Source organism: Hirundo rustica, chromosome 3, assembly GCF_015227805.2.
Source record: "Hirundo rustica isolate bHirRus1 chromosome 3, bHirRus1.pri.v3, whole genome shotgun sequence".
In the NCBI taxonomy this organism is placed as follows: Eukaryota; Metazoa; Chordata; class Aves; order Passeriformes; family Hirundinidae; genus Hirundo; species Hirundo rustica.
In genome coordinates, this window is record NC_053452.1 from 82,271,369 (window position 1) to 82,285,106 (window position 13,738).

Below are 13,738 nucleotides of genomic sequence, written 5' to 3' on the forward strand. Positions count from 1 at the left end.
GTCTCCAACTCAGGAAGCATCTGAGCCTGGACTTTTGGGTAGCTCACTAGAGTCATAATGGGCATACAGAAAATGTCTTTATCAAGGTCTGATTGTAATTATATGTACATTTTATACTTTCAAGGCAGGTTAGGGCAAACCTGCCTTTGGATTGGCTGTCCACAAAGCTGAGTATGTGATCCCCTACCTAGAGCACCTGAGGTGGTGGCAGTGATACATCATGCAAAAACTGTATGCTTGAGACAGAGATGAGTGAACAGGGAGATTGATGGAGAAAACCTTAATTCAGTGAACGAATTCATCTGCAGAAGAAATTGCTGAAGGTCAAACTTATCAAAACATGGTTGACCATTTGATCGTACAGTATGAGGTACCTTCATACCTTAATAAATCTTTGCTTCTCCAATTGGTTTGTTTTCCTTTGTAAGTTTTTATCTATTCGTGAAAGTCCATTTCCAAAACTGTCTTCAAATAACTGTTCTCCATGTTGGCCATCACAGTAGACTTCATGTGAAAGTTTAAACTTTCCCATGTTTGTGAACTTCCTCTCCTATGTTAACACATGGATATTTAAAATACATCTCCTCTATGTTAGAAGATGCAAATCTGACATCTTTGTTGCATCTCTGGGATTTTAAGTGCAACTTGATTCCTAAACCTTTTATATCTATTTGATGAATTGTATAACCTGTGTGAGCTGGCTTTTCAGTATGAATTTGATTTAGTAGCTTGGGCATTGAATGAGCTCTGAACCCCACACACTCTCAATTCTTAAACACAGGCTCTGTGTAGCCCCCTCTCTTTCTTCAATTTCGTAGAATTCTTTCGAGATTCAGATTTGAAATGACATAAAGCATTTGTTTAGATCTTTCCAGTTATTAGACAGCGCACTGAGATTTACTGAAGTAGAAGGGTAAGTGCTAGTAATTAATCAAGGCAACCTAGCTGTGCTGGTGCCATGGAAGTGAATGAGTTCCCAATAGGGGATTTAAATGAAAAACATTAAGTTTCAAAATGAACTGGATGAAGTCAGGGGATTAGAACATAATTCTTTCAGTTCTGGCATTTGAAAGAAAGAGGGAACTCTCCCAGAGGAAGGAACTGCATAATGCATTGATGGGCCATCAAACACAAATTGCAGGTTATTAGTTAAAAGTGACACCTGGAGATTTAATATTGGGTATTTGCATGCAGGCCACAGGATGGAGATATGTTCTGAAATGTGAGTGGAGGTGAATTTAAGTCATCAACCCTTACTTGGTGTGAATGCTGCCCAACTATATGTCACTGGAAGTGAAAGATGGACCTACAAGGACATTCAGGGCACTTTGTCTATTCAGAATGTCCAATTTTGAATGTTGTTTCTTCACAGAGTGAGGAAATGTCACAACCACCCATACCACTAAATGTTTCCCTCCTCTCTGCTTATCACCTGGGTGTCATTGCTCCCACTGGTGGTTTTGTAGACTCTACAAAGCATGCATAAATTAAAGAACATTACGGTCACATACATTTTCAGCCACTTGAGTTTCCCGCCGGCACAACTCTTATTTTCTTGACACCTCTGCAAGGGCAGCAGAAGAAAGCATTTGCAAGAGGACTCCTTGTGATCCTGCAAAATGTAATGGACTGCAGGCACTTATCAGTGACAGCAGAACATTTCTGTTTGGTTATTCTTTATAGCACTTATGCAATTGTTTTCAAACTACAGCTGTGGAGTTACACTTTTTACTATGTGTCCTTTGTATTTTTCGTAATATTTGGTTGCATGATGTGAATTCCAGTATCCAATGAGGCTGATGTGAAACACATTTGTCCTGCAAACCTAAAACCAGGCTTATTTTCCATCATGTAGCTGATGTTATGCAGCAGTGCACATTATAGACAGAAACACCGTGGCTGGGAAGGACCACTGATAAGAACACTACTGAGACATTAATGTAAGCATTAAGCCTTGACCTTTTGTTATGCTCATCATGCAAACAGAAATGCCATTGTCTTCAGTATTTACAGAACACAGTTTTGAATCTCTTTTATGTTTTTAGTGAGAAATGGTGAGCATCTGTCACCCGCTGCCAAAGATGAAACTGCAAAGCGGAAGGGCAAGAAACAAACATTTTATACACACACAAAAAAATCTTGCTTCTTATTTTGACTGTCTCGCTATCATGTGAGATTTTTCAGTATCTTCAGCAGGACTGTTGTATCAGGGTTTTTTTCTGTGACAATATAACCTGATTTTGTTTTAACTAATTATTATTTCAGACGGCATTTTTGGAGCTGCTCGGGAGTAAAGGGGCTGGAAAGGAAGGCTGAGTATCCAAAAATCCTGGCCTTGTGACAAAGCTTAGCAGTTACTAGAAATTTGAAGTCTAGAAAATGAGTGTATGAAATGTCTGTAATTTAAAAGTATTTCTATACTGATTCTTTGTCATGCAGGGGCAATATGTTAAAGGGGAAACATGTTCTGCAACTGCCTTGAATGCTCAATATGGCAATTTCAAAAATAAATGACAGTAAGTTATGCATAAAAGCTGGTTGAGCAGAGGTTACATTGAAGAAAGAATGTTCTTCCCTTTTCATCATTCCCTTCTTGAAATGTTGCTATGCACTTTAGCTCATCTGTGTGTAATTTTTTATCTTGTCTTTTTGGGACAGCAGTGTAGTTATTAGGACAACAGACCCAAGGCATTTTTATTCCATATTTCTGTCTCATTCATCAAGAATTGATGCTTAGAAAGAGTACAAAAAGCTGTGCCATATCATGCAACTCTTTTGTAAAGACAACTTGAATTTTTACTATCCTGATTAACTTTATATTATCTATAAATTCATGACTTATTCAGAAGATCATGTATGAATCTATTGAACAGTTTTTGATTCTAAACAATTCTTGAAGTAATTTCTATATTTCATGCCCACTCTCAGTTTTTAATTAGCTACAAATATACAATAAGCTTTTCTTTCTTCCTTATATCATGACTGGTTTGTTTCTTGCAACTTGATGGAGAGCTGCCTTGTCAACAGTTTTCTGAAAATTCACGCAGGTCTGTGAAATCAGACCGCCATTGTCAATATACCTGCTGACCCTTCAGTGAATCCTAATACCTATATATATTATGTACCTGTGACTTGACTTTCTACTGCAGAAGCGGCTCCAGTATAACCAGGACACCAAATGTTGAGCAGGTCCATAATTTGTAACAACTCCATAATTTCTAACAGCTCCATATGCACAGAAATCAGAATTTCTGGTGTACTTTACTTGCACTATCTCTCAAACCCCCTTCAAAAGAGTTTTTTTACAGCTGATACTCTCTATTCCCGCAGAAGGGTTAGTCAGCAGGTTACCACTAAGCAGAAATTCAGTAGTCTCATAGACTGACTATTGTACTACTTGCTGTTAAATGCAATGGAACCCAAGTGATTCTTTAGCATTTATTTTATCAGTCTGTTCATAAATGTTCCCTACCGGCCTTTTGGTAGTTCACCAAACTTGACCCTTATAAAGAAAGTGTCTGTGAATCTCTCTAAGCTTTTCTTAAACAAATGTGGATAAAGAGAATTCATCTAACTTTTTTGTTTTGACTTCACATTTTTTTTAGGCCTATTAGGTCTACGGATTGTACAAATCTTCTGCCAGGGAGGAAAGAAGTACTTATTAACTCAAATTAATCTTCAAAATCTGTTTTCAATTGCTTTTTATGGTTTTATTTGTTTTTTTAATCTGAATTTATCCTCCTTTTTGTTTCCCTCCTTCAGATAAGGCTTCTGCTTTTTGGAGGAAATATTTCTAACTTTAAATGCCTTTGATTATTGTTGTTCAGTGGTTCTGACTTCTATGTCTTCCTTTTAATTTGTTTTTAAACAAGCCTCTTTTTTTTTTTAATTAAATCTACTTCATTCTTCTAAATGCTAAATTTGAATATATAGTAGTCATAATTACAGAGCAACTTTTCAAAAGTAACATTGCAAACCACATCTTGTCTGCTTAAGACTAAGCCAAACTGCTTCTTCACTTGTGGGTTTTCTGAGTAGTAAGTTTAACAAGCGGTCATTTTAAGATATTTAAAACTTGTACCTCTATATCATTTCTCACAATGACATTCCTTCAAGTTTACATGGGTGTAATTGAATTCCGCCATGTATTTTATTTGTTCTGCTCTGGCAGCTTCTCTGATTTCTGTCTAAGTGGGTTGGTCACATCACTGCCCTCCTGGCTGGCAATATCCAAAACTCCTATCGGGGCAAGACCATAATAGCTGTACAAATGGCTGTGTTCCTTCTGGATGCAGTCAATTTGTTTGCCCTATTTTCCTCATTTAACTGTGTCTGCTCCCTGTCAGAGAGAGCCAGTGAGCTTGGGTCAATGACCCAGAGCTGGGACAGGTTCCAAAGATTGCCTCTCCTTGTCAGGCAAGGCCTGTCTGACCAGCCTAGCAGAAAGAGGGCAACCAGGAGAGGCAGGGTGGCTACCCCAGCTTCGGGCACCTCAGTGGGGAGGGGGCCAGGTGGGCTGTGCACCTGTCGTGGTGGGGAGCCAGGGACTGGCCCTGCTGCCAACGGGACCCACAGCCCTGGGGGCCTGGGCAGGGAGAGGGGCCCCAGGATGGGCAGGGACAGGCAGGGCTGGCGGCACCGAGGGCTTTGTGGTACAGCTCATTTTGCTTTGTTCTTCCTTCACTGACCTCTGCAGGGAAGGGGCACCACTTCCTCTGTTGCTGGCAGTACACTAGCCCAGAAAAGTTTCATATATACCTACAGTGAAATTGAAATATTTCTTCTCCTCTTGTGTGGGCTGACTACCTTTTATTTGCTTTGCTGATAACCATGAAACCTTCAACTTTGGCCTTCTTCACTCCCTATCGATTCTGTTCTGAAATCAACAGCGGCCTTGGACAATGTAGGATACACAATAAAATCCTGAACAACTTTCTGCTCTTACATATATATGGAGCATTTCAAAATAGGAAGCTGGTGAAAGCCAGAGGCACAAGTGCACATAGTACTGAATTTAATTTGTTTTGATATCTTTTTCTAGACAAAAAAAACCACCCATTTTTTCCTTGCTCTATCCCAAAGAAGAAAGATCTATTCCAATCCTTTTTTTTTTTTAATTAATGATAAATTGATAAAATGATAATGATAAAAGACATACTGTTTATTACAAAAATGCAGTTTTCACATGAAGCAGGAAGATCAGTTTTTATATGTAAATTGTCAATAAATCCAACAAGCATATGCTTGTTTAGGCATTGGAGAAATCTGTTCTGTTTTCTAATAACATCATGTATCAGGAAAAAAATGCCCAGCATAGCCAAAGGGGTTCGGATAGTATAAATGACAATAATGCTTTCCTCTGTATTTCAGAAAACACTATGTGTCATTTCCTCCAGTGATATATTTGGAAAATTAGTAATCTTAATTATCCACATGTTTCTTTTCTCAAATGGTGTATCTGAGTGGGTAAACATCAGACAGATTTTTGATTATGATCACATTGTCTTCAGTTGTGCCTCAGGTCTTTGCTTTTAGCTTCTTCCTGAATGTTCATTCTTGAATCAGACCCTCTTTAATACTCTCAAGGTCACTGCCTTAGGGATTGAGCTGTACAAGTGAGTGTACCACAGAAATGGCTCTTCCTTACATACAGAAGCTATAGCTCATTTTTCATACCCAATTTCCCATGACCTTGAGAATGTTACTTATTTTAAAACACACAATTTAAAATATACTGTGATGAAGTTCTCATAGCATTTCTATGGTAGCAGCTGTTGGTGAATTTTGCTGTTTCCTCCTTTTTACAAGCAGCTTTGACTTTCCTTAGTTCTCTAGTGAAATTATTCTTCTGCTAAAGTTGCAGAATTAGTGTAGTTCCCACAACATTTCACTAGGGTCTATTAAATACTTCCCTCTAATTCTATAAAGAATTGTGAGTTTCACACAAAGAGTGCATAGGTTTCCAAGGGAGAAGTTAGAAGCTGTCAGTCCAGGGTTTTTTGCTTATATGGCAAAGAGTTAAAGGCATCCCTATAACTGAAGAACAAGACAATGACTTTTTGGCATGTTCTGTTCTATTAACTGCTCTGACAGTCTTATTTCTGAAAACATCAATTAGCCTGATCTGTAACATGGTTAATACTTAAACATATTTAACTGGAGAGAGTGGCTGAGGCAAGAGATGGCTTGAGTGCCCCTCAGGACTGATGTCAGTAACACTCGTAGACTGTGTTTACTATTGACCTTTGAGAATTACTCATATTTAGCACATGAAAAACCCAGCATTCATCAGCAACAATCTTGCCATAGTGATATTCTATGTAGCACTCCATGAGCTTAGAACTTCCTTTGACATGCGGAGAACTCCATGGTTATGGGTAACAGGGGGCTTAAAAGCTAATTTGGTATCTTTCGGAGAATTATTTTAGAATTAGCTATTTACTTGTGCACTACCTGAGAATGGGATAGTCACATCAGCATCCCTCAAAAGCCTCAAAGACAAGACTGTCTGTAAGCTGGCATTCTTACCTATTATATACAAAACTTCTTGTTGACCTTTTAAAAGAATTCACAATTTTCTAATACCCTGATTCAGCTCTGAAAGGGCAAAGTGTTTGGCACAAAAAACCTACATGACTTTAACTTCAGATAATATATTATCAGCAACTGTTAACTGAAGGGAGAAATTATAAGTAGAATTTAATAGGACTAAGTTCTCTTTATAATTGTACAAATTCAACAGATAAATTTTATTGTTGCTACTGCTAATGAAAATAAATACTTCCAAAAGTGAAACTCTTATAAGAAGGACTAGAAAGAAGAGGAAAATCCGACCTCATATCTCATACTGCTTCCTCTTTAACTCTTAGAAATGCCAAATGCAACCTTGAACTTTTTCTTGACGTGGGGAGAATATAGGAAGGTGAGGTGAAGGAAGGAAGTGGGGCTTCTTTCTTGCTGTTGCCATAGCTTCAGCATGCTTTGATAGTAACAGTGCTGCAATTTTTTCTCTGTCCCAAGATATTTGTTTATTTTAAAAAAGACAAAACCAAAACAAAAACAAACAAACAAACCAAAACAAAAAAACAAACCAAGAAACAAAACCAAAAAAGCCCTGGAAGATCACTGTGTGTTTAGTCAAAGTGGAGATGATCTCCAGATGTCCTTTCTACAATGTCAACCACTCTGTGTTACATTCCTTACAAGCCCATTTAGAAACCTGCTAATTCCAATAATCACAGCCTCACTTCAGCCTCTATTTTTTGTTGCAAGCTGATAATTCAGGGATTTCCTTGCAAAACACATTTCTCCAAGTGTATTTTCAATGATGTGCTTACCTTCTGTCTAGATAGATAAAATCTCACTGTGTCTGGCATCAGTTTAGTCATTTGAATGGGAAAGTTCTAAATTCTGTACTCTGGAACACAACCCTCAGTTTCCCTTCAAACCTGAAACTAAATGTCTATAGCAGAAACTTGACTGAGTGTGGGATTCCTGAACATACAGCACATTGTAACCTTTTCTGCGAATTCTGTTTCATGATTCAGCATGCTGAGGTCAGTATTTTACAGTAAGAAGTGGTAAGATGACACCAGTTCGTGTGGGCTGCATTAAATTTGGGCTAAAAACAGTGAACCATATAATTGCATAGAAATGGGATTCACTGTATGGTGAGAAGAAGGTTTCATCAGAGCCCCTGAAATGCAGTCATTATGCATTCTTCCTCTTTCCTACAAGACCATTTATCTCTGCAAAGTTCTTCGTTGACATATTTGCAAGGCTGAAGCTGGGTGTATTCCTTGGTAAAGATGCACTAAACTCCATTACAGACAGCAGTAACCAGGTCATCATTTATTTGGTTTTGACTGTGGCATAGAGGATCATATAGGAGAGCTGAATGCTAAAGTCTTGGCTGCAGCTGAAAGTTCTTAGTGGTACAACAACTTGCAGCAGTTTCCCCATAGAGCTTGATGCTCGGCATGTGGCTGAGTATTGTGGCTTAACAAGTTATCACCATCAGAAGTGAGCAGTGGCTAGCAAATTGGCAGGGCTGATGTCACGTTTTGAAAACATGAATTCTCTTGCAGCTATAGTTACTTCTGCAGTTCTTGTTTGCCTGGCTCTGGGTAATTGCTAGTTGGGTGGTTCCACCTATGCTCATTGTGAATTTGGTTTCAAGATGAGCAATAAAGCTAAATCATTGACCTTGGCTCCAGATTAGAGGATGATTTTGTAAAATGTTCTCCTGCTCCCTCACCCATTTAGCAGCCTCCTTGACCTCTGTGGGCTTGATTTCCTTGAAATGCAGAGATAAACCTAGCTTTGTTTCCTGATGGTGGAGTAATGGTGCATTGGTTTAGTATAATTTGAAATTATTTTTTCTTTCTATCACTGTTCATGGAAATCTTCAAAGTTTTTTTCTTTATTTATTCCTCCACTCAGTTTTTGCCTTGTGCTCTTTTAATAGGAGAAAATGAAAATACTTCTTAAAAATATGAGAAAATATAAGCATCTACTTGTTTTTCTCTGACACAAGTCTCTACCAGCAGGACTGTGAATTACCTCCTCCATCTCACCCTGGTTGTCAATCAAAAGCTGGTCCCATTCTCCCCCACCCTATCTCTCTGTTGCTTCTGAAACCATTTGTTTCTCTGAACCTTGAACACACATTTCTGTGTTGTAAAATGAATCAGATTAAAGTGATTCAAGGGTTTTCTGAGGGGTAAAAAGAACCTCTTCAATAGCATCTCCTGAACCTTTCCTGATTTTGGCAGAAGATTTCTTTTGAGAAGAAATCAAAGGCAGCAATTCTGCTGGAACTAAAATGAACTACATGGAACTTGAAAGTTCTTGAAGTATCTCTATCTAGGACTACAAAGTGCAGATTAAGGCTGCTTTGTTCCACCACTCTCCTCCCCCAGAATTGTTTGCTGTTTGTATCATTTGCCGTTTATACACCTGCTCATACTAATAGTTACCTTTTCCTTTCAACTGTAATTTCCTTGTTTTTGTAACTGAGGGATTACAACCCGATCAAATGTTTTTGATGAACTACTATTATTTTATCTACTGTCTCTTTTCTGGACAATCCTTTGCCTAGAGTAAATGGAGACAGCTTTGCTGTTCCTGGTGAACCTGTGTTGAGTTGCACCTGATCACATTTTCAAGCTTGTTCCTCACTCCCCACACCCTACTTGGCCTTACACTGGTGTAAGAAGGAAAGGAAGTTCTGGCCATGGAAAACTATTTTTGTAGTTCTTTTTTCAAGAGACAGTTCTTAATATATATATTTTTTTAACAACTCTTGATACTAAAAAGAATATTTTTTAGGCTTTCAGGGTTGGCAAACATTACTAACAAGAAGTGATCTAAGTTCTTCATATCCTGGACTACACTTCCCTCTTTATCTGTCCTGTGTAAGGCTGACTTGCATTCACAGCAACATTATTGTTATTTAACTTTGGAAACTATTGTTAGCTAACCAAATTCTACTTGTAGCAGTTGTACCTGTTGGATATGTCGAGAGCTTTTCCTTGCTGTCAGCTATTTCTCAGAAATTATAGACATCTGTAACAATCAAAAATCGGTAGAGCGCTGGAAGAATCTGTTAAAGTATAGTCCTCAACCCACCACAAAACGTGAGGTGTATTGTGCTAAGCAAATAAGGAAATTTGATTCAAAGATGCAGAATGGCAATAAAAAAATGGGCAAAATTAATTTGGTGCTGAGTAACCCATTCTGTTGCAAAAAAAAGCTCTGACAACTTTTGCTTTAGTGTCTGACTGATGAGAATTTTACTTTCTTCCACTTAGAAGTGACAAAGTCTAATCTGGAAGGCTTTTGCCCACTGGACTCTTAGATATGGAGACACAACTTAGATAACAGCAAAAATTTAAAACCAATTTAAAGAATGCTATATGAAAATACACATTGATACAACTGGATATAATTGCAGCAGGAGGGTAATATACTGCTTCAGCAATCAGACAAGCAAAGTGTAACCAACACAGTAAGTATAGGCAGTACTGATGATTTAGAAGAATCTGTTCAAGTCTAATCCTCAGTTTTTGTATTAAACATCTATAATGAACAAACTAATTTCATATTTATTCTAAGTCCAGCAAGCCACAAAAATTTTCAGGGCTAAGTCTGACCCATTGCAACAGCCATCATCTATGGGTTATTTTCATGTGCACATAATATTTTTCCTTTCACTTTGAAGTTATTCAATTCCTGCTAAACTAACAAAGGAACTGAAAAAAAAAAAAAGGCACAAAATAATAACTTATCAGAAATAAATACAAAGATAACTAAGTTGTTTTCTGTGTCTTAGTCTTGCTGAGTATGGGTTTAGCACAAGGACATGGAACATCACATCTCATTCTCAGCTGAGGTCCTTGCAGAACAAGGACACTGCAGTGAGTCATGGCAGCAACAGAGCAGCAGCAGCAACACAGAACTTCATCTCCTCTGCTTTGTATGTTTAATGGTACTGATTTTCCTCTCACCTGCTTTTTTGTCTTCATTTTGATAAGGTGGGGAACATTTAGTAATTTTTTGAATGTTCTTGCTTTATATAAGTGCGTCTTCGCAGTTTACAAATTCTGTGCATCTCTATCTATTAATTTCCATTTAATAAGTATGTTTTGTTTGAAATGTTTTGTTTGTTACGTATGAAAATATAAAGTGAACGATAGTCATAAAAAGATACTTGAAGAGGTTGAAAGAACTGCCAGCAGGTTCTGAGTGCAATGCTCACTTCATGAGGATTGAGCACCGTTCAAGCACAAGTTGCTGACTCCTTCTATCATGATGCTGTAGTCAATAGTAGCGAGTATTTAGGATTATGTATTTGGGTAAATATAGCTGAATACTTACCACTGGAATGTGATGATGCCCTTCTTGAAGTGGACAGTGCTAAGTGTGCTACATACTTCCTTTATGTCAATTAACCCTGAAATATGTCAATATGTTTCTCAAGGATAAACTTTCCATTAGTTATACTTAGTTTTATATTTCTCCCCCCCCATGTACCACAGCTGGTCTCGAGGGTATAATGCTTGAGCAAATAGCCTGGTGTTATTCAGTGTATTCAGAAATACATGCAGCTAAAAGTAAGGAATGCACTGTGTAATCTTGTAGTTATTTCAAAATGATTTTTCTCTTCAGTTTTATAGCTGAATAGGTCTGAATGTGTCACCCACCTGGGTCTATTATCCATTCACTTTCATTGTTTATGCTCTAATGTACGGAGAGGTTTAAGACATGAGAATGAATCTGTTCAAGAAGGGGAAGCAAGGTCTGTAGGAAGGCATAAGTTGGTTCTAAAAGGTCTCCATTTCCAATGTCATATTTCTGTGAGCTCCCAGTTTAAATCAGAGGTGTTTCAAAAGCACTCCTCATAGAGAAACCCCTCTACTTTGCCTCCAAGGTGTTCTGGCACTGGTCTTGTATAGATGTTAGGACTGCCTCTAGATTCTTCTGACCCTGCAAAGTAAGAGTGTGCTCCCCAAAACTCCTGATCCAGTATTCCCAGTGCCTGTGACCTGTCAGTGTTTTTTATGTGATTTATGAGAAATTTTCTCCAATTAAAATCATTACCTCAGCTTGTCACAAGTACTTTTAGCATCTGAATGCATTTTGTTTTCCTATGGCCATGCTTTTCCTAAGCACAGCGTAGTGCCTGTAGAAAATGCCTCCTGCTGCTGCTGAGGACTCCAGGACGGTGTGGATGAATGCAGATGAGAGATCTCTGAAGTTGGGTTTTAGAAGATGAGGTTTATTGTATGGGACGTGAGGCCTTGCTCGGAGCCGCCAGGCGCAGCTGTAGCATGGCCTTGGAAGGTGGGGGCAGTGAGAGATAAGGAAATTCCAAGAGGCAAGAGAGAGGAGCAAAGGAGAAGAGAACAAAGAGACAAGAGGAGAGAAGAAACAGAAGGAACAGCAGGGAGGCTCACTCTCGCAGCCCCCTGATAAGGGGTCTCGAGGTGGGCTGTAACAGGGTTGTGCCAATGGGGTTACAGATACTTGATACTTCGGGGGGGGTTACAAGTGTGGGATAAATCATACATTGGGGGTTGTTTTCGCAGGCATCCAGCAGCTAGGACATCTCAAACATCAAAACTTACTTTCAATTCTATCTCAGTTACAGGTTTCATATTCTCAGAATCTAAGCAATCATATTTATAGGGTTTTCTGGCTTCATCCTTCCCAACAAGTGCCTGTGTACAATTTCTGGGTCACAGTAGTGTTAGCCATTATATTTTGTAGAAATGCTCTCTCTAGTCTCATACTGCCCTGTGAATCCATTAACCCTTAGCCAAGTCATAAAAAGGTCCCAAAAGCCATGTTAAAAATGGATGGAGAAGGCCTTAGTAGAAAATTTTAATTTCTGGTTAAGTTTGGAGAAAAAGAAAAAAAAGAAAGGAAAAAAAAGAAAGAAAGAAAATTATTTATTTACTTATTTAATTTTGAAAAGTATTGACAGCACGGGAGAGTGTCTGAACCACATACAGAAATACCTTGATGAGCAATTTGTCACTGCATTAAAGCAAGGATTAGTGGGAGTTTGCAGACCTGTGGTGATTACTAGTGTTCTTCAGTAAGTTTGTAGTATTTTATCCACTCAAAACACTTAAATTGATGCAAGAGAAAAGGAAGGAAATCCCACTTCTAAAATGAACGTACTACATACACAAATCATTGTGTGGTACTGAGAGAGCAGAAGTGATTTGACTAACCAAGTAGTTAGGTTAATCTGCTATATAGCAGCAGGTTTCAAGCTGAAGGAAGATCTGCTGTTGATGCAGGCTAATGGTGATGTTAATGCAACCCCAATTTAGGGCAAAAAAAAGTATGTAGTGTCCTGAATAGTATTTCTATGATTTTAATCTCTGTTGCAGGCATGTTATTCACCCGTCTGTGTTCCGGTATAAGAGTACACATTGCGTACATTTTTAAGAAGCTCTGGGTATAAACTTAGCAGGTTTAAGTCCAATAGTTCGAAAGAAGGGGAAACAAGCATGCCTACTAAATTGTCTGTGCTGTTTCTCATATTCTGACTGGGCTTGTTTGGAGTTTGGTATCACCATCCTGTGCTGCATTTATAACTATTTAAATCTGAACCTTAACAGGATGGAAAAAGACAGATACAATACTAGGAATAATCTTAGGACAGATGCGGTGAGTGATGCTCACTGGGTAGGAATTCCCAAAGAATGTTGTGAATTATGTGCATCTGCTTAAATCTGCCTGAGCAACCTCAGCCTGCCAGGAATATTTTAAACTCTGGGTTTGCTACATTTCTCTGGAAAGACTGCATTTCTTTAAGCAGACAAAGATGACTTTTCCCTACTTAAAGAAATGGGGCAACAGAAGTACTTATGAAATTTAATAGGATGCATTTTAGGGACCTAACAATATATGAATAAAGGCATCTTGCCTTGCCCATGTAAATGGGTATTTCTTTTACCTAGGAAAGTGTGAAATTATAAAATTCATTCTGTCATTTCAGAAAAAAAGGATATTGTCAGGATTAAAATTAGAAATCAAAATGAAAAACTGCTGAGTGGTTCTGAAGCTTCCGTTACTACAGAAAAATATTTAATTCCTGAAACTCCCTTGGACAAAGTACGCTGTAGTTTTAAAGTTAAGTACATTTTCTGCAGTGGGAACAGAGAAAGTGTGCCTATGTGTGTTTTTCTTTGAACTTCCTTAGCTGTACTGAAAACACAATATA

The 13,738-nt window shown here is 38.2% G+C and overlaps 1 long non-coding RNA gene across 1 annotated transcript in view; it reads left to right on the forward strand.

Annotated features, from left to right (window-relative positions):
• Positions 1 to 10,427: 10,427 nt before the first annotated feature.
• The window catches only part of LOC120750701 (uncharacterized), a 64,859-nt gene continuing 61,548 nt past the window's right edge, over positions 10,428 to 13,738 (forward strand). The window contains exon 1 of the long non-coding RNA XR_005700106.2: positions 10,428 to 10,535. This is a non-coding gene — a long non-coding RNA (uncharacterized LOC120750701). The remainder of the gene's footprint in view (positions 10,536 to 13,738) is intronic.